The sequence below is a fragment of the Phycodurus eques genome, chromosome 15 (assembly GCF_024500275.1).
Source record: "Phycodurus eques isolate BA_2022a chromosome 15, UOR_Pequ_1.1, whole genome shotgun sequence".
Lineage (NCBI taxonomy): Eukaryota > Metazoa > Chordata > Actinopteri > Syngnathiformes > Syngnathidae > Phycodurus > Phycodurus eques.
In genome coordinates, this window is record NC_084539.1 from 3478201 (window position 1) to 3498415 (window position 20215).

General features: G+C 43.5%; 1 long non-coding RNA gene across 2 annotated transcripts in view; it reads right to left on the reverse strand.

Moving 5' to 3' along the window:
- Window positions 1–10024, reverse strand: part of LOC133414181 (uncharacterized) — a 42285-nt gene extending 32261 nt beyond the window's left edge. The window contains exon 1 of one of the 2 annotated variants that reach the window (XR_009769958.1): window positions 9730–10024. This is a non-coding gene — a long non-coding RNA (uncharacterized LOC133414181). Of the gene's footprint in view, window positions 1–6394; window positions 6448–9729 lie in introns of those variants that run through there. The other variant, XR_009769959.1, reaches the window with a different exon arrangement.
- Window positions 10025–20215: the final 10191 nt, after the last annotated feature.

Sequence of the window (20215 nt, forward strand, 5' to 3'; positions counted from 1 at the left end):
TACACACTCAACGTTGCCCACGTCCCATGCCCCACCTCTTTCTGGTGAAACAGTAACTGTGGTAGGGGTGTCGGGACAGAAACAGACTCTGCTATTCTCAAAAGACACTGTGGTACAGTGTGCTGGCCAAAAACTATCGCACTCCTTTCTCGTCACTGACGTTTGTCCCAAGCCACTTTGCGGGAGAGACTTGTTACAAAAAATGAATGCCAGCATCTATTGCTCCGCTGATGGTGTCAGAGTTTTTTTTCCCAATGGGAAAGAAGTACATTCCACGGCTGATGACTCCACAGGACTGTTTCCCATCTCTCAAGAGTAGGCAGTGGAAGGAACTCCAGCACACATTTTCTGGTTACTGCTGAAACCGGAAACAACTAACATGACTGGTGTGCTGAGTTTTTATTACCGGTGGAAGAAATGGATTGACCATCTTGGAGACTATGTCCCTTCCCCGACTCACCGCATGTGACTCTATACTGTACCCAAGAACCTGATGAGGTCTACCAGGAGATGTGGGATGCTGGATCAGGTACCATTGATACCACCCTAAAAACAACAGACATATACGTGGGACCGGAGGGTGTTGCCGCAGCAGCCCAATTAACGGAACAACAATTTCTGTGGTACAAAATGTCTGACACAGCCGTTCCTCATTGTTCCTTAGCAGTGCAGGTGAAAGGGCAAGCTAAAGATCTCGGTCCGATGGTAAAGAATGCCATTGCTGCTACTGACTGGATGTTAACACAAATTCCGGATGTCTGGTATTCACCTGAAACTTCCTGCTACAAAATGATTGGCTCAAATTTAGACCTTGTCGAACCTCAAGACCTAGATTTGGAACGATATCATGGTCGGGAAAATACAGATCACCCATTAGCGGTTCATATGTTAGAACAAGTTCCAACTCATGTCTGGTCTACTGGCCGTTTTGACGTTGGCTATCTGAACGTTGAACCTATTGTGCTGACATTCTCCACTGACGTCATTAACAGACCGCAATACCCCATTAAACCTGCAGCTGCAGAAGGAATCAAAGATACTATTGCAGGGTTGGTAGATGCCGGAGTCCTAATCTCAACAGAAACCCGTTCAAATACACCTTTGTTACCCGTACAGAAACCTGACAAAACATGGAGAATGGTACACAATCTACGTAAGGTAAATGCTCACTGTACCACTCCGCTCGAACCAGTACCAAACCTGCTGGTTATAATGAATTCACTCACACCACAACATCAGTGGTTTTCGGTTTTGGATTTATCAAACGCATTTTTCTCTGTGCCTCTGCACGAAAAGTGTCGTGATTTGTTTGTATTCACATATCAGGGCAGAAGGTACACATAAACACGTTTACCACAGGGCATGACGAACTCGCCAGGCATTTTTAATCGATGTTTATGACAGACATTGGCTGAAATCAAGTTGTCAGACGGGATTGAGGTTGTCCAGTACGCAGATGATGTATTGATTGCGGCCCCCTCCTCACAAGCATGTTTGAAGGCAACACTGTCCGTTCTCTGCAGCCTGGCAAACAAAGGCTATCGTGTCTCCAGGAAAAAACTGCAGTGTGTGAGGCAATGCGTCACATTCCCGGGGCGACGACTTTCTCCCACTGGAAGAACACTGACGTCGACGCAATTTTTTTCCATTCTACATACTGCAAGACCAGACACAGTTCAGGACGTGATGGCCTTCTTGGGTCTTTTGAACTAACATCGTTCACACATGCCTGATTTTGTTGGCCTCACCTCCCCCCTACGTGCAGTGATGGTAACTTCAGGTTACACGAATCTTAAGGCTCCACTGACTTGGAGACCTGAAGCATAAATAGCATTCATCAATGTAAAAACCGCAGCAGGGAACACCACAGCCCTTGCAGTTCCGGATTACACGAAACCTTTCTACCTGGAAACTGCTGAAAGGGACGGCATTGTTAATGCTGTCCTGTTTCAGCAGAGAGGGAGTGATGTATCAAAACATAACAGAAACATTCTAATGTTTTATAGTGCAAAACTCAACACAATTGAACAATCACAACCACCATGCACAAGAGCAACAGCAGGCATCGCTAAATCAATCTAAAAAACGGCACATGTAGTAATGCACCACCCGCTTGTAATACTCACATCACATGGTGTACAAGCATATTTGGACTTAGTTGCGTTCTCCATGTCTGCATTGAGAAAACGTCTGTGTAAAATACTTCTCCAACCACACATCACTTATCAGGCACCCGAGGAGCTGACGATAGATGGATTAAAAACCTTTCCGGCTCATGAGTGTGCACCAGTGGTAAAGCAAGAGGTAAAATACAGGCAAGATTTGCAGACCGACCCATTGAATGGTGAGGACAAGAGGGTGTTTTATGAAGATGGCTGTTGCTTCCGTGATAGGGAAACATTGAGTCTGAAGGCAGGATATGGAGTCGTAGAAAAACAAGGACAGGAATATCAAACTGTGCAGACAGCAGTGTTGAATCCACAAGAAAAGGTGTCAGCCCAGAGAGCAGAGTTGAAAGCAGCATGCACAGCATTGGAGATGCTAGCAGGACAGAGAGGTGAGATAGTGACAGACTCGCAGTACGTCCATGGCCTGTGCACTATAGAACTAGCCAAAATGGCAAGGACAGGCTGGATGAGATCTTCAGGAACCGATTGTAAACATAGGGATTTAGTGCAGAGATTGGCCATAGCTCTTATGCAACCTACAGAAATTGCTGTAAGAAAATGTACCGCCCACACTGGGGGTCTGGACGACGATTCACGAGGCAATCAGGCCTCAGATGAAGCGGCTAAGAAAGGTAACAGCAGAAAAGGAAGGAAGCGATCTCACTCCCGTCGCAGCACTTGAAAAAGACAAGGAGGCGTTGAGTGTTGAAAACTTGCAAATCTTACAAAAACAAGGTTCTCCGTGGGAAACGTCGGTCTGGCTCCAAGAGGGAGCACGGGAAGAGGCAGGTGGAATCTGGAGGTTACCTGATGGTCGCGTGATTTTACCATTAGAAGCAGCCCACCTGGTAATAGGTGAAGCACATGGGAAGACTCATGTGGTAACTGACTTGACGTTTAAAAGGATGAGGGGATGGTTTTTGCCACACCTAAAAGAGAAAGTACGAGAAGTGCTGACTCAATGCCGTGAATGTAATCAATTCAATCCAAAGTCAGGCATAAAAACAGCAAAAAGACTCTTCCCCCTACCTCAAGGACCAAGGCATACTTTGGTAATCGACTATACTGACATGGGAAGGGACCAGAGGGTAAAACAGAACAGGTACAAGCTGGTAATGGTGGACGCGTTTTCCGGATGGGTAAGTGCTTATCCCACGAAACATGAAACAGCAGAAGAAGTAATCAAAGTTTTGGTGAAGGAACATGTACCAATACATGGCCTGCCAAAAGTGATCCGATCAGATAATGGATCACACTTCCAAAACACGCATTTGAGAAAGGTGGAAAAACATTTTGGTATCAAACATAAATTTGGAGCAGTTTACCACCCACAAAGTCAAGGGCTGGTCGAACGGACGAACGGGGTGTTGAAGCAAAAATTGGCTAAAGTCATGACAGGCACCAAAATTACTTGGGTAGACGCTCTACCCATTGTCCTTCCTGAAATTAGAAACACACCCCAGAGTGGGAGACATGGGTTAACTCCTTTCCAACTCCACACAGGGAGGGGGTACACGCATCCGGCCGGGGCAGTGCCAACTCCCGAGGGAGACAATGAAATGCCAGTGTTCTCTCAAGAGTATTGGTCCGCACTAACCGATTCTCTAGCTTTTGTTGCAGCAGACAGCTCGAAGCCACTGACGTGGGTGTTCGTGAAAAGGTTCAAGACCAGGTGGTGGAGTCCACTGTGGTACGGCCCCTATCGAGTGACGCAGCAAACCGACCACGAGGTGCAGGTGGAAGGTCACTCCAGGTGGTTTCATCTCAACCACTGCACAGAGGCTTCTCCACCCGACAGAGACCACGACCAGTACGGGATCGACTGGGACTCGGGCGTCTCGGAGCCCCAAAGAGGGCATCACTGACCCCTCCTGAGGTTTGAAGAAAAACATTGTTAGGAGAAGACAGTCAGACAAGTGTACACCTCTGTACTGACCGCGTAACACCGCACATATGGAAGACTTGAAATGCAGTTACGTTTGTAAAGGCTTACAACAGAATGTTTTTCCAAATAAGTCTATGTATGATCATGACATCAGTAGATCACGTGCGAGGGCCTTCAATTCCCCCTTTCGGACTCGAAAGAGTCCGACACCAGGATATGTTAAATAGCATGTAAGAGAACGTACGATAACATTGCTCAGTGACTCTCCGTACTGTGTTTTTCTGTTTTATGTCTCAATAGTATTTTCAGTCAAATGGCTGTCTGTTCTCGTACTAGAGCGGCTCTAACTACCGGAGACAAATTCCTTGTGTTTTTGACATACAAAAAAGATGATTCTGATTAAATTTTTTTTAAATCATCCCACACCGGCATGCATCTATGGGGGGTGTTGTGGGGGGCACATGAACGATGTGGGTGGGGATAGCTGCATGAGGTCCGCAGACATATTTAAGTCACCCACGGTTATCACGAGCTCGTACTGTATTTAATCAAGTTGCCTGTTGCCACATCGTCCAAGAGCAGTGACAATGCTCTAGTCACGCGTGGATGAATGAGGGATCTGCATATATCGGGACTATTGGGCTGCTCTTAATTGGAATGAAAGAAGTCACTTCGATGGGAGGGGTTGTAGTCTGTGGTGACGCAGACACCAGCGCAGAATGAGTGTGATGGAATACGCATGCACACAAAACAGGACGTCAAGTGCCCATGTGCACAAACATGAGGCACCGTGTTTTACGAAAGTAAATATCGCATTTGGTGGGAGCATTTTATTGTCAGTCCTCAATATATGTGTAACATACAGATGGCCAAATTACTTTTCCAAGAGGTTACTGTCACAAAAGCAATTAAAAAAATAATTAAAAAAAAACAACATTCCATTCATACATGCTCTTTATTGTATGAAGCCGTTATAGATGAAAGAGGAGCTCTGGAATCTCCCTTCTTCAGCAGATCAAAGATAATGTGATGAGGGCTTTCACTATTGAATCTTTTTAGAATCGATTATCCAATAGATATTTCATCGAGTACTTGAGTAATCACCTCCCCGCCATATATATATATTTTAAACTGTACAGAATTTGAGACAAAACCACTTACGTTAGCATTTGCGCTGAGCATTAGCATGCTATCCATTACAATTTTAGGTAAAAAAAACAAAAACAAAACAACTACGATTCAACTCACTCATACATCATGTGATATGTACAACCCCAATTCCAATGAAGTTGGGATGTTGTGTAAAAAACAGAATGCAATGATTTACAAATCATGTTCAACCTATATTTAATTGAATACACTACAACTTTGTTTTTAGCAAATAATCATTAACTTAGAATTTTATGGCTGTAACACGTTCCAAAAAAGCTGGGACATGTGGCAGAAAAGACTGAGAAAGTTGAGGAATGCTCATCAAACACCTGTTTGGAACATGCCACAGGTGAACAGGCTAATTGGGAACAGGTGGGTGCCATGATTGAGTATAAAAGATTCCCTGAATTGTTCAGTCATTCACAAGCAAAGATGGGGCGAGGGTCACCTCTTTGTGAACAAGTGCGTGAGAAAATAGTCTTAACAGTTTAAGGACAATGTTCCTTAAGGTACAATTGCAAGGAATTTAGGGATTTCATCATCTACGGTCCATAATATCATCAAAAGGTTCAGAGAATCTGGGGAAATCACTACATGTAAGCGGCAAGGCCGAAAACCAACATTGAATGCCCATGATCCTCAGGTGGGGAATGCATCAAAAACCGACATCAATGTGCAAAGGATATCACCACATCGGCTCAGGAACACTTCAGAAAACCAATGTCAGTAAATACAGTGCGGTGCTACATCCGTAAGTGCAACTTGAAACGCTGCTATGCAAAGCAAAAGCCATTTATCAACAACACCCAGAAACGCCTCTCATCTAAGATGGGACTGAAGCAAAGTGGAAAAGTGTTCTGTGGTCCGACAAGTCCACATTTCAAAATTTGGTTTTTTTTTTGTTCAAATTGTTTTTGGAAACTGTGGACGTCATGTCTTCCAGGCCAAAGAGGAAAAGAACCATCCGCAAAGTTAAAAAGCCTGTGATGGTATGGGGCTGTGTTAGAGCCAATGGCATGGGTAACTTACACATCTCTGAAGGCACTATTAATGCTGAAAGGGTCGCCCTAGGCGCCTCTGGAGGGACGTCTCGTTCCCGGTTGTGTTCAAGAGAATCGGAGTTCATCAGCAAGGCGAGTTGGTGAGAGTTTAGCACAGAATTTTATTCCATAGACAAAACCAGACTTACAGAAGCTTCTGTCTTGTATGCCGGTCACCACTTGCAGTGGATCTTGCAGTTCAAGCCCCGAGCTACGTCTCTCTCGCTTATATAGGGAAAGTTCCCGCTTCTGTTGCGTAACTACAACTTTGTTGTCTTCACCTTTGTTGCATGACCACGACTTTGTTGTTTTCGCCTCTGTTACATGACCACAACGTTGTTGTTTTCGCCTTTGTTGCATAAGGTTTCATCAGCTTGCATTTGTTGCAACAGGTTTCATAAGCTTGCATTTGAGGCCTTAACATTTTAACATTTTTTTTGTAGGTGAATGAGAGACAGGTAACTCGGTTACAAAGATAACATCACATAAGATGCACATTGTATATGATAAAATAAGAATATATATTGCCCCCAAAACGCGGAGTTTTTGTAGGTCCCTCTCTTGACGTGACTGAGTCACGTCACTTTACCTTAACAAAGTACTTGGGATAACACTAAGGCAGATGAATACATTAAAGAATGTAGCTTGCAAGCAGGCATTAAAATTCATCAAATCAAAATAGAATACGGGAACAAAATAAACATCAAATTTTAACAGTCCCTCTCTTGAGGTGTTTACACCTCATAGCCAATCAACTTGAAGAGCCTGTTGAAGAATGTTTTCTCCGCCAGTCCTTCGCGTGTTCGTTGAATTTCGGATGATGAGAATGTTGGGGTCCGAATCAGAGACTGGAAATGAACTTCTTTAAGATCTTTATTGCAGAATATTCTGGGCACAAATGTGCTACAGGCAAAGGCTGCAGCTGCTCAAATGAGCTCAAATGTGCGCTGTTTCAGCGTTCAGTGCGAGATTATATACAGTGTTCAGGGCGGTGTTTAAAGCTTGAGCAGGGTGGATCCAAGGTCACAGCAATATCTCTTCTTGGCACAAAACATGCTGTTCTGCGGTTGACGTAGTTTTCACAGTTACGTGATTATCAGAACATTTTGCGACTGAGGTTAGGTTACACAACTTAACAGAGCACAAATAAGTCTATGTATGATCATGACATCAGTAGATCACGTGCGAGGGCCTTCAATTCCCCTTTCGGACTCGAAAGAGTCCGACACCAGGATATGTTAAATAGCATGTAAGAGAACGTACGATAACAAAAATATGCCCGCGGGGTCATCGAGCCTCTCAGGTGAATCCCCTGAAGACAAGAGTGGCATCATCTGGGCGGGGTTATTAACATCTCTTTTCGATAGCTGCTGTAATGAGTCGCTGGCTAAGGGAGCGCAAGCAAGGAATGCAACAACATCCACATATTGTGAGAAAAGCAGCAAACACAGCAATAGAAATAAAAATAGAAGATACCAGAGCCTTATAACGTCCAAAAACACCCATCCAATTGTCCCAAATAGAAGTATCTACCCCTAAATGTTCTGTCATCTTTTTGTTTAATGTTCTGAGCCCTTCAATTGCAGAGATTAGGCTGCCATCAGAAGCTGTGTTATTAGGAATAAAAGTGCAACATTGTTCGCCAAACATGGAGCATACGCCTCCTTTTTCTGCCAGGAGCATATCTAAAGCTATGCAATTTTGGAAAGCCATCAGAGAGGTGGCAGCCAGGTGACCATGTACCGCTTCAAATCCGCTTTGTGTCCAATTTCCTAAGCGTTGCACATTGTAATGTATGTAATTAATTCTATCTGTGTTTTTATTTATAGTACATCACCAACAAAATGTGTATTCAAATCCTGCGGCTACTTGATCTACTAATGACAGGCCAAAAACCTCCACATATATTGATTTGAGGAGGGAAAAAGACACATCCCGTAACATGCGAAGAGAAAAGACACTGTATATTCTTCATCAGTAATTCATCCATCTGGACACGACGTCGTCTTGTGTGTCCAGAACTTCAGGAGTAGGAGCTCCTTCGGAGGTCACTGAGCAATGAAAGGTTACCAGTAATGTGGTAATGCCGATACTTTTTTTTTTTTTGACAAATGCACTTTTTTGACTCTGCAAATGATGCAGAGTCCTCTTGCAATTTAGAGCAGTATGAAATGACAAATAGAGCAATAGTCTGGTAAGGTGACCATTGTGCAAATGGTGCAGATACTTCTCAAGCGCATGAGTGGCCAGTATTGGTCAACAACAGATATGCAAATAGTGCAGAGTGGCAAAACTACTACAGCGAATGCACGAATAATGTATAGTTGGCCCGACAGAGATGTGACAAGAATCTCAAGACAAAGTTGGCAGCATGTTACAATGGAATTGTAAGTTAACGTTAAGTTTCAGAAGTTAATGACAAGAGGGAGCAAGCTGTCGCAATGTCTGCTAGTTTTAGTTTACATTGTTCCTTAGCGCCTGCCTGAGGGAAGGAAGGGTAGATAGGGGGGTACCGACAATATTTTCAGCAGTTTTGATTGTCCGTTGCAGTCGGAGCATGTCCTTTTTCGTGGCAGCATGAAAAACCAGACTGTGATGGATGAACACAGGACTGATTTGATGACGGCTGTATAGAGCTGCCTCAGCAGCTCCTGTGGCAAGCCGAGCTTCCTCAGAAGCCGCAGGAAGTTCATCCTCTGCTGGGCTTTTTTGAGGATGGAGTTGATGTTGCTCTCCCACTTCAGGTCTTGAGAGACAGTAATTCCCAGGAACTTGAAGGTCTCGACGGTTGACACAGGGCCATTGGACAGCGTGTGGGGGCGCTGTGGCGAAGGAATGCTCCTGAAGTCCACGATCATCTCTACAGTCTCGAGTGTGTTCAGCTCCAGGTTGTGTCAGCCACACCACAGTTCCAGTCGCTCCACTTCTTGTCGATATGCAGACTTGTCACTGTCTTTGATGAGGCCGATGACTGTGGTATTGTCTGCAAACTCCAGGAGTTTGACAGCCGGGCGCATTGAGGTGCAGTCAGTTGTGTTGTAGCGTATATTGGTTTCCGGTGTATTTACGTTTATAATCAAACTATTTTTGTCTCGTAAAGAGGAAACACGTCTCTTTTTATATTAGTACATTTTAGGAAAGGTGACGACAAACCTTGGTCTCATAATCTGAAGGTTGCTACAGGAATGAAATACAAGTTCTCGATTTCATCGGTTTCACTGTTTCACTCAAACACACAAAAACGACACAAAGTGGAATTTTATCAAATATTTCATTATATCTAAGGGGGGAAACTACAGGGAAACAATGCAGAGGGACTGGACTACAAAGATTAAAAGTAAACGTACATAAAGAACAAAATGTAGGGTGAATGACTGAACTTGTGATGCACAGTCACAATGTGAGAGTTGCGAACTTCTGTTACCGTTTATTATAATCCAATTATGCACCAATTTGTACTCCGGAAACCACACGCTGTACTCACGTGTAGAAAATAATTTAGGCGGGCTGGTCAGTCTTCCAGATGGCTCGGCTGGGTCGCCGAACAGGTGTATTTGAAGAAAAAGGAAAAACAGATAACAGCAGGGGTAGGGTGGCCGAAGCGCCGTGGTGACTCAGAGGAAACTTGCGCCGCAATTCCTTCCGGACGGATCTTTTTTCCGAAAGCTACCCCACACACACAAAGGTGTAGTTTCGGGCCGCAGTAGAGTGCTTCTGCCCTCCGCGCTCGTCGGCCCGGTCTCCGCCGCCTCGGGATGAGAGAGCCCTAGATGCGCGCCATTTTCTTCGGCAGGTTGAAAAAAACGAGAGAGGCTGGAGAAAACGAAACTAGAGCAGAACAAGGGGGATTCTGCCTTTTATGTACAGGAAAGAGAGGGGGTGGCCCAGGGACCAAAAGAAAGCCAGTATTTTAGTATTCATTTTCATCCTAGGATTATTTATGGTTTTAAACAAGTGGAAATAAAAGACTAATTCATTCCCAGCTCCTGCATTGTCACGCACACACTGGTTAATCTATGCAATGAGTGTTTACATTTTATGTGGTGGCTAAAAAGCACTTAATATTTGTGATGTGACATTCGTCTTGTGAGGTGAAACATCTCATCTGATTCAGTAGACACAGATTTGACATCAGACCTGTGGCAAACAATCATTAGTGACATTGGTGTCATGATGTATGCTGGGTGCATTCATGCAAAGTTCGTAAAATATCAAACAGACATTCAAATCCGGTGAAATCTCTGTCACAGCTTGTGGCTTGCAGTAAACCTCCACCGCCAGCGGGTGTCACTTATGTTCCATCAATTGTCCCAGATCGAGCACTTGCCAGCGCCTTGCATGCATTTCAGAGGAGCAAATGTTTTTTTTTAACTTTATTTTTAATTGCTTTGAACAGCGGGTTTGCCAAACCTTTGGTTGGTATCTTGGTTCTGCGCACCAAGGGGTCTTTGATGACTTTCTAGGGGAGCTGTTAATTAGTTTCCGGTTAGTTTCAGGTCCGGGTGACATAAACCAGGCTTCTTGTGACCGTCTGGCTCAACGGGGCAGTAGGCAGGAATGCAGAACTACCAGAGGTTGGGTGTTGCTGGTGCCATCTACCTGATTGCGTGTCTGCTCCAGTGTAGAGAGAGGAGCAGTGGAGAGAGGACACATCCTTGGGGCGCCCCGGTGCTGGTGGTGCATGAGGATGAGGTGGTGTCCTCCAGCCTCACCTGTTGTGTCCTGCCCATCAGGAAGCTGTAAATCCACTGCCAGATGGCAGGCGAGACGCTGAGCTGGAGAAGCTTGGAGGAGAGGAGTTCGGAGATGATGGTGTTGAACGCAGAGCTGAAGTCCTTAAACAGGATCCTCGCGGAGGTCCCCCCCGCTGTTGAGGTGTTCTAGGATGAATGAAATACAGTCCCAAGTTGACTGTGTCATCCACAGACCTGTTTGTTCGGTAGGCTAATGTTGGATCTATCTCGCCCAACACCTATAAAAAATAGACACAAAGGAATGAAGACGCTTTTTTGGAAGTATTTATTTCCCTTCTGTGCTAATATAAATTTCATTTTGTAGTTTTGCACCTTGTTTTTCCCAATAATTGCATTCTTGTTGTGGAATATGCATATTGGCTATCAGTATAGAGTGCAACATCTTTATTTATCATTAGTTTGCATACCTCAGTTAATGCTACTAATTCAGCACCTTGTTCAGCCAATTCCTGACAATCATGCTGCATGCCTTCATCTGGTAAGGGTATTAGTGTGGCTGGGTTTAAGGTTGTGCATCGCTCAACAGTCAAATGTGGTTGTGACTGCAAGATGGCCATGCAAGATAAATGTCTTGCAGGTAATAAAAACGCCATATTCGTTTGCAATAGGAGAGCAGACACTGTATGTGGGACCTTAAGAGTTAATGGATGAAATAACACAATTGTGGAACTGCTCTCCACTGCCATCGAGGCTGCCACAACTGCTTTGACACAATGCGGTAATGCTGTCCAATTTAGTTGAAAAATAATCTATTGGTCTTGTGTAAGTACGGAGGTCATGTAATAGCTTTTAGAATCTACCATTTGAATAAATGGTTTATCATTAAATTTGGAAGGGCCAGCGCCGTACTGTACACCAAATGTTGTTTAATGTCACAGAAGGCCTTTTCTGCCTCTGTATTCCATTGAACAGGTGATGTCATCTTAAGGTTGTCTTCATACATTAATTTTGACAATGGTGCAACAATTTCTGCATAGTTTGGAATCCATGCGCTACAATAATTTGTCAGACTTAAAAATGACATCTGTTTCTTCATCTGTGATTTAGGGGCTTTTAAAAGACTATAGTTTTCCTGTCTTCTAATATAGTCTTTCCTCCTACACTTAAATTATGGCCTAGATATTTGACTTGCCTTTTACACAATTGTAATTTATTTTTGCTAACTTTATGTCCCACTTCTGCTAGATGATGCAGTAAGGCCAATGAATCTTTGATGCATGTCTCCATCTGGAGATGCCAGGAGAACATCATCGACATACAGTAAAATTTGGCTCCCTCCTGGGGGAGTGAATTTAGACATGCTTGTTGTCATTACTTGTGAATAAATGGTTGGACTTTCACAGTAACCTTGTGGTAATCTAGTAAATGTATGCTTTTTGCCCTCAAATGAAATGAAACAATGAAATGTGTGGGACACTTGTATTTTTATACAGTTCCTTTAATTTGTCTGGTAAAATAATTTCTCCCCCGACTTTTGCTTCATTGTCTGAGTACAGATAATGTACAATAATTTTAGCAGGTGTCGCATGTCGTAACATTTTCTCATATCAATGTCTACTTTGTAGGGTGTGATGCCGGCTACGGCCTTTTTCACATCCTCATTAGTCCAGGTCCTATAGACCAAAATAGTTTCTTTTTGGTCCTCTTGGACGTTTGGATTTGCCACCTCATTGGATATAAATCCATGTCTCTCTCGTCTGTGGCTATATTTTTTTATTTTGGGAATGGTAGACAATGTTCCTCCCATAGTTTTAGACCAATTCATTTTTGACCCTCCTGATCATAAAACCCGTTGAGGTTCTGACTCATGAGTTGACTCATAAGTTGGAGGAAGTTCATGAGGTGGCAAATATGGGTACAAGGGTGCTGATGCCTTTGTTTCCTCATTCTTTTCACAACCATCTTTTTCTCGCTTACTCTTACTACTTGTCCTGTCTCGTCATCTTCCTGTCTTTGAAACAACATTTCTTTGTCCCTACCTGCCTGCCTTTTCTGTTTACTTTCTAAGTCCTTATTTTTCTTACTTCCTTTTTCTCTTTTGGACGCCATGTTTAGCCAGAAGAATAAGTCGTCATAGCCCTCTTTCTATTTTTGATATATTATTTTTGTGTCGACATTTTATTTCGTCTCGAAGTTGAACCAATTTTTGCGAATTTAGCTGGGCAGCGAAACCGTATTTGGTTATCCATGTGTTTAAATGTTTTATTTTGGAAGGGTTTTGGAGTTGAACATATTTCCAGTCTTTACACGTTAAGCGTTTTTTTGGATCCGTTTTACTGTTATTTTTTCTCATTTTGTGAATTTGGAAGTCAGTTTATTTGCACCTAGAGTGACCTAAATACTGACTTTATTCAAAATGACAGGGTGACAATGAACGTCTGGGTTTTGGTAATCCTCAAACTTCTACCCAACACGGGGCGGAGGATTCTTGCATCTGCTTCCAAACCCAGTTGTCACTTACAATCCTGTCTTCTACATTTGTACCTTTACACATTCACACGATACTAGTTAACGTTTTAACAAACACGGAATTTAAGTACGTACAGGACTCCGCCGTCCTCGCGGAATTTCTCGGACTCCGCCGTCCCTCTTTTACTTGCCAGTGACTAGTATTAAACAAGGTTTATTCTGCCGCAGGCTTTTGTCACGCAATTCACTCACTCTTCAATCCTTTTTTTTTAAATTAAATTTAACTCACCAAAGTCGTCTTGAATCCTGTGGATCTCGCCCGAGACCTATAAAAAATAGACACAAAGAAATGAAGACGCTTGTTTCTTTTTGCTCATGAGGAGAACATGTGGGAGATTGTTCAATTTCATTCTCCTATCACGCTCTAAACAATCTCCCCCGTTGCTCCTGTATTTATTTGAAATAGGGAGGTATAAGTTACAAGACATAACATACTAAGTTACAAGACATAACACACTAAGGGGAGGGTTTCAAGGTGAATTAGACCAACACCGGGCCACGTGTCCTTGGTCAAGGCGCCCCTCTGACGATTCCCCCCGCTGAGTCATCTTCCCAAAGGCGAGACATCTTCCTTTCCCCCACGGTCAGCAAGCAACCATCAAAATCGTCCATAATACTAATGCAAGCCAGCAAGTAAATGATAACTTTGTACAATTTATTCAACAGCTAACTTCAGGGGGTTCAGCAGGGGACCTGTAATGCTCTTGAGGTGAGGTGGTCTTGCATGAGGCGTTCAAAGGACTTCATGACCACAGATGTCAGGGCAACAGGCTTGTAGTCATTCAGACCCAAGATTGCAGGTTTCTTGGGGACTGGGATGATGGTGGAGCATTTGAAACAGGATGGTACTTCACACAGTTCCAGAGATCTATTGAAGATCTCTGAAGACTGCAGCGAGCTAGTCTGTCCAGACTTTGAGCCAGGATGGGGACACAAGGTTTGGGCCTGCCGCTTTGTTGATCTTTTGTTGTTTGAAGATACAGCCCCCTCCAAAAGTATTGGAACGGCAAGTTCAATTCCTTTGTTTTTGTTGAATACTGAAGACATTTGGGTTTCAGATGAAAAGATGAACATGAGACAAAGGTTCACTCCCTGACTTGCAATAACTGCAAGCTTGTGGCCCATTGACTTCGCCAGACTGTTGCATTCTTCATTTGAAAAGCTTTTTCAGGCCTTTACTGCAGCCTCCTTCAGTTCTTGTTTGTTCCTGGAGGTTTCTCCCTTCAGTCTCCTCTTCAGGATGTAAAATGCTTGCTCTATTTCGTTACGTGACGTGGCCAGTCTCAGACGTTCCACTTTTTTTCCCCTGATGAAGTCCTTTGTTATGTTGGCAGTGTGTTTCGGGTCAGTGTGTTGTTGCATGATGAAGCTTCTCCCGATTAGTTAGGATGTATTTTTCTGTAAATTGCCAGACAAAATGGTTTTGTAGACTTCGGAATTCATTCTGCAAAGAATAGTGTGCACGTTCCAGAAGCAGCCATGCAAGCCCAAGCCATGACATTACCTCCACCATGCGTCAGATTTATTGTCCTGTTCGGTTGTTAGGTCAAGCAGAATGGAGGGTCAAGCAGAATGGAGGATCTGTATCCCTTGTATGCCGGAACAGTTTTACTGTGTCACAGTGGAGTTTTTAAGATGCCACTGTGGTTTTAGTATATCTCTTAGTATCTCTCCTTTAGATTGTATAAACTGTAAATTTGTGTTTTTGTCATTCTCAATGTATTGGTAAATACCTGTATCCTTACCGGTTGCGTACATTCTTCCCATTTAGGCATTGGCAAGTGCATTGATTTAGTCCATGAAATTAATTTACAAAGTTTTGAGATATTTTTTTTCGTTTGCGGAAGAAGCTTCATTATTTGCTTGATAAACTCCAGAAGTTCGAGGGTGCTCTGGACTGTTGGTATTAATTTTTTTATTGCTGCTTTTAATTTATTGTGGTGGCACGGTGGCCGACTGGTTAGAGCGTCAAGCCTCACAGTTCTGAGGACCGGTGTTCAATCCCCGGTCCCGCCTGTGTGGAGTTTGCATGTTCTCCCCGTGCCTGCGTGGGTTTTTTCCGGCCACTCCAGTTTCCTCCCACATCCCAAAAACATGCATTAATTGGAGACTTTAAATTGCCCGTAGGTGTGAATGTGAGTGCGAATGGTTGTTTGTTTGTATGTGCCCTGCAATTGGCTGGCAACCAGTTCAGGGTGTACCCCGCCTCCTGCCCGATGACAGCTGGGATAGGCTCCAGCACGCCCACGACCCTAGTGAGGAGAAGCGGCTCATAAAATGGATGGATGGATAATTTATTAAAGAAAGTTTCTGTCTTGTTATTTGGAATTCTTGGAACAGTTCATCACAAGTCTGAAAAACATTATCGTTAAATAGTTGTTGTAGGTGGTCAATTCCATGTTGTTCCCATGTGCTAAAAGGAATAGGAATATTGTTAATTTCGAAATATGGATTGACAGATTAGGGAGCGCATACTGGAAACTGAGATTCTGTAGATTCTAAACTTTGCCAACAAGCCATTAAGGTGGATGTGATTATTGGGTTCTTGAAGCATTTATGGCGTTTAAGACTTAAATGGAAATAAATGGGAGTTTTGGTTGTTTGATGATGATGCAGTCTTCCTGCTCCAATTCTAGCCAAGAATGATGCTCCTCATTGTGGTGCATTCATTTGATGAGGTATTGTAATTGGTGAGGTAAATAACAGTGTTTAAAGTTGGGAGCATTTAGGCCTCCCTCCTGAGTGGATTAACAATCTATTTTTCTTATTTTTTGAATAAAAATTTACTAAAGCAGAATCTCATGTTTGAAACCATTTCAATGTGGTCTTAAATGGAACCATTGAGAATAAATCATTTATTTGAGGTAAGGTTTTCATTTTTATTGTGGCAATTCTTCCCAGTAGTGATAGTTAAGTTATTCCAGCGCCTAAAGTCAGCTGACATTTTTCCCAGAAGTGGTGTGTAATTTAGATTGGTTAGCTCTGTGATTTTTGGCGAAATATTAAAACCAGGATTCCATGAGTTTGCTGTTATTGGAAGTATTGTTGATTTTATCCAGTTGATAAGAGTAAGATGAATATCATCAGCATACAGATTGATTATGTGTTCGGTCACTAGCGAGCAGATACCATTAATATAAGCATTCTGACAGATAGCAGTAGCAAAAGGTTCGGTGAACATTGCAAATAGGATTGGCGAGAGTGGACATCCTTGTCTGGTTCCTCTTTGTAAAGTAAAACTTTGTGATGTAATCCAATGTCGCTTTCGGCGAGTTGTATGTTTCTATCTAATGTATAAATGAGTCTTCAAAGCCAAATTTGCGAAGTACTGCAAACAGGAAAGCCCAGTTAACTTTTATCAAAAGCTTTCTCTGCATCAAGGGACTTGATGATTGCATTCAGATTTTTACGCTGTGACATGCTTATTTAAATTTAACAGACGTCTGACATTATTCGTGGAACCTCTACCTTTAATGAAATCTGTCTGGTCATAGTGGATTATTGACAGGAGTACCTTTTCAAGTCTCGCTACAAGGGCTTTCAAGATAATCTTTATAAAGACATTCATCAGTTATAAGGGCCGATAATTAGCTGGGAGAGTGGGGTCTTGTACTCGAACCTTAATTTATCAAAACCACTCGATACTTATTCTTCAAAGACACTTGCTTAATAGCCAAATAAAAGTGTCCGAACCTTAATTTCGCAAAAGTGGTCGAAACCTTTTCTTTGCCGCTTCCTCAGTTAATAATAGCCAATTGTTGCTGTTTCCTGTTACGCCTGTGGTAACTCGAAACAAACCATCCGTGCTATTTATGGGTACAGTGATGGCCTTCACCTTGATAGTTCGCATACAATTATTTAATATGGGCTGATCTAGTTGTCCCATAGTAGTGTTTTCACATATCTTCTTCTTCTTTTCCTTTCGGCTTGTCCCGTTAGGGGTCGCCACAGCGCGTCATCCTTTTCCATGTAAGCCTATCTCCTGCATCCTCCTCTCGAACACCAACTGCCATCATGTCTTCCCTCACGGCATCCATCAACCTTCTCTTTGGTCTTCCTCGAGCTCTCTTGCCTGGCAGCTCCATCCTCATCATCCTTCTTCCAATATACTCACTATTTCTCCTCTGGACGTGTCCAAACCATTGAAGTCTGCGCTCTCTAACTTTGTCTCCAAAACATCGAACCTTGACTGTCCCTCTGATGAGCTCATTTCTAATTTTATCCAACCTGGTCACTCCAAGAGCGAACCTCAACATCTTCATTTCCGCCACCTCCACCTCTGCTTCCTGTTGTCTCTTCAGTGCCACTGTCTCTAATCCATACATCATGGCTGGCCTCACTACTGTTTTATAAACTTTGCCCTTCATCCGAGCAGAGACTCTTCTGTCACATAACACACCTGACACCTTCCTCCACCCGTTCCAACCTGCTTTGACCCGTTTCTTCACTTCCTGACCACACTCACCATTGCTCTGGACGGTTGACCCCAAGTATTTAAAGTCCTCCACCCTTGCTATCGCTTCTCCCTGTAGCCTCATTCTTCCCCCACTAGGCCCCTCATTCATGCACATATATTCTGTTTTACTTCGGCTAATCTTCATTCCTCTTCTTTCCAGTGCATGCCTCCATCTTTCTAACTGTTCCTCCAGCTGCTCCCTGCTTTCACTGCAGATCACAATGTCATCTGCAAACATCATGGTCCACGGGGATTCCAGTCTAACCTCATCTGTCAGCCTATCCATCACCACTGCAAAAAGGAAGGGGCTCAGGGCTGATCCCTGATGCAGTCCCACGTCCACCTTAAATTCTACTGTCACACCTACAGCACACCTCACCGCTGTTCTGCTGCCCTCGTACATGTCCTGTATTATTCTAACATACTTCTCTGCCACTCCAGACTTCCGCATGCAGTGCCACAGTTCCTCTCTGGGTACTCTGTCATAGGATTTCTCTAGATCTACAAAGACACAATGTAGCTCCTTCTGACCTTCTCTGTACTTTTCCATCAACATCCTCAAGGCAAATAATGCATCTGTGGTACTCTTTCTAGGCATGAAACCATACTGTTGATCGCAAATACTCACTTCTGTCCTGAGTCTAGCCTCCACTACTCTTTCCCATAACTTCATTGTGTGGCTCATCAACTTTATTCCTCTATAGTTCCCACAGCTCTGCACATCACCTTTGTTCTTAAAAATGGGCACCAGTACACTTTTCCTCCACTCCTCAGGCATCTTCTCACGCACTAGAAATCTTTTGAACAAGCTGGTCAAAAACTTCACAGCCACCTCTCCTAGATGCTTCCATACCTCCACAGGAATGTCATCAGGACCAACTGCCTTTCCATTTTTCATCCTCTTTAATGCCTTTCTAACTTCCCCCTTTCTAATCATTGCCACTTCCTGGTCCACCACACTTACCTCTTCTACTCTCCCTTCTCTATCATTTTCCTCATTCATCAACTCCTCGAAGTATTCTTTCCATCTAGCAAGCACACTGCTGGCACCAGTCAACATATTTCCATCTCTATCCTTAATCACCCTAACCTGCTGCACATCCTTCCCATCTCTATCCCTCTGTCTGGCCAGCCTGTATAGATCCTTTTCTCCTTCTTTAGTGTCCAACCTGCCATACATGTCATCATATGTCACATATTGTCATATGTTTTCACATATGACAACGGAAAAATGAGGGTCTGGTCCTGATGACCAGGCCCAGAGTAAAAAACCCCAGCATGACACATTAAAAATGGTTGCATTTGGTGGACGCAACATACCATCGGGGAGAGCAAAGGTCAGTTTAAGTAGATCCCCTTGTTTGGTAAGGGTGAGTTTGTCTTTGAAAAAGACAGCTTCTTTGCTCTTTCCCGATGGCCAATAGTTACCTTGTTGAGTGGTTATAAAAGAATCCCAGCTTAAATCTAGCACGTTTCCTGTCATATACCACCAATAACCTGTCCAGCCCTCCCCTGTTATCTGAACGGTGTTTCTGAACCCTTTTAGAGATCTAATTGGTATTTCAACGGCGGTAGAGGTGCTTGGTGGCACTATTAAAGTTATTGAATGGTTGTACGTCCATTCTAAAATCCAGGGAATAGACTGGGATATAGGTACAGTTGAGTGACTTGAATTGAGTTTTCGCTTACTTCTCTGTGTTGTTGTTAGGTTTGAGGGCGCACCAAGAACTATTAAAGTTATTGAATGGTTGTACGTCCATTCTAAAATCCAGGGAATAGACTGGGATATAGGTACAGTTGAGTGACTTGAATTGAGTTTTCGCTTACTTCTCTGTGTTGTTGTTAGGTTTGAGGGCGCACCAAGAGGCATCCAAAGATACCAAACAGGCAAGAGAGTTAATACAATAAAAAGGGTTGCGATGTAACAACAAATTGAAACATTGTCCCACTTGCGGGCCATTGTTGGGTGGTGTTTTTTCAGGATCGTTGCTAGAGAGCGCTGTCAGCATCTTCAGGACCTGTAGGTTGAGTCACCGGGATTATTCTGCCCGTGTACCGTGATCTCAACCTTTGATGAGTGACGTCATCACTGGGATGGGATCTGGTCTGGCGTTGATGTGCAGTCAGTACTTGTGGCAATGATGATCTGTCGGGATGGGGTCTTTGCTGGTCGTGTAGAGGTGAGGTGGTACCACGTCTCCCCCTTTCCTTGTAGGCGGACAGCAGACGATGTTCTCTCCACCACTTTATGAGGATCGGTCCACCGGGGTTCAGACCACTTTCTTTTGATT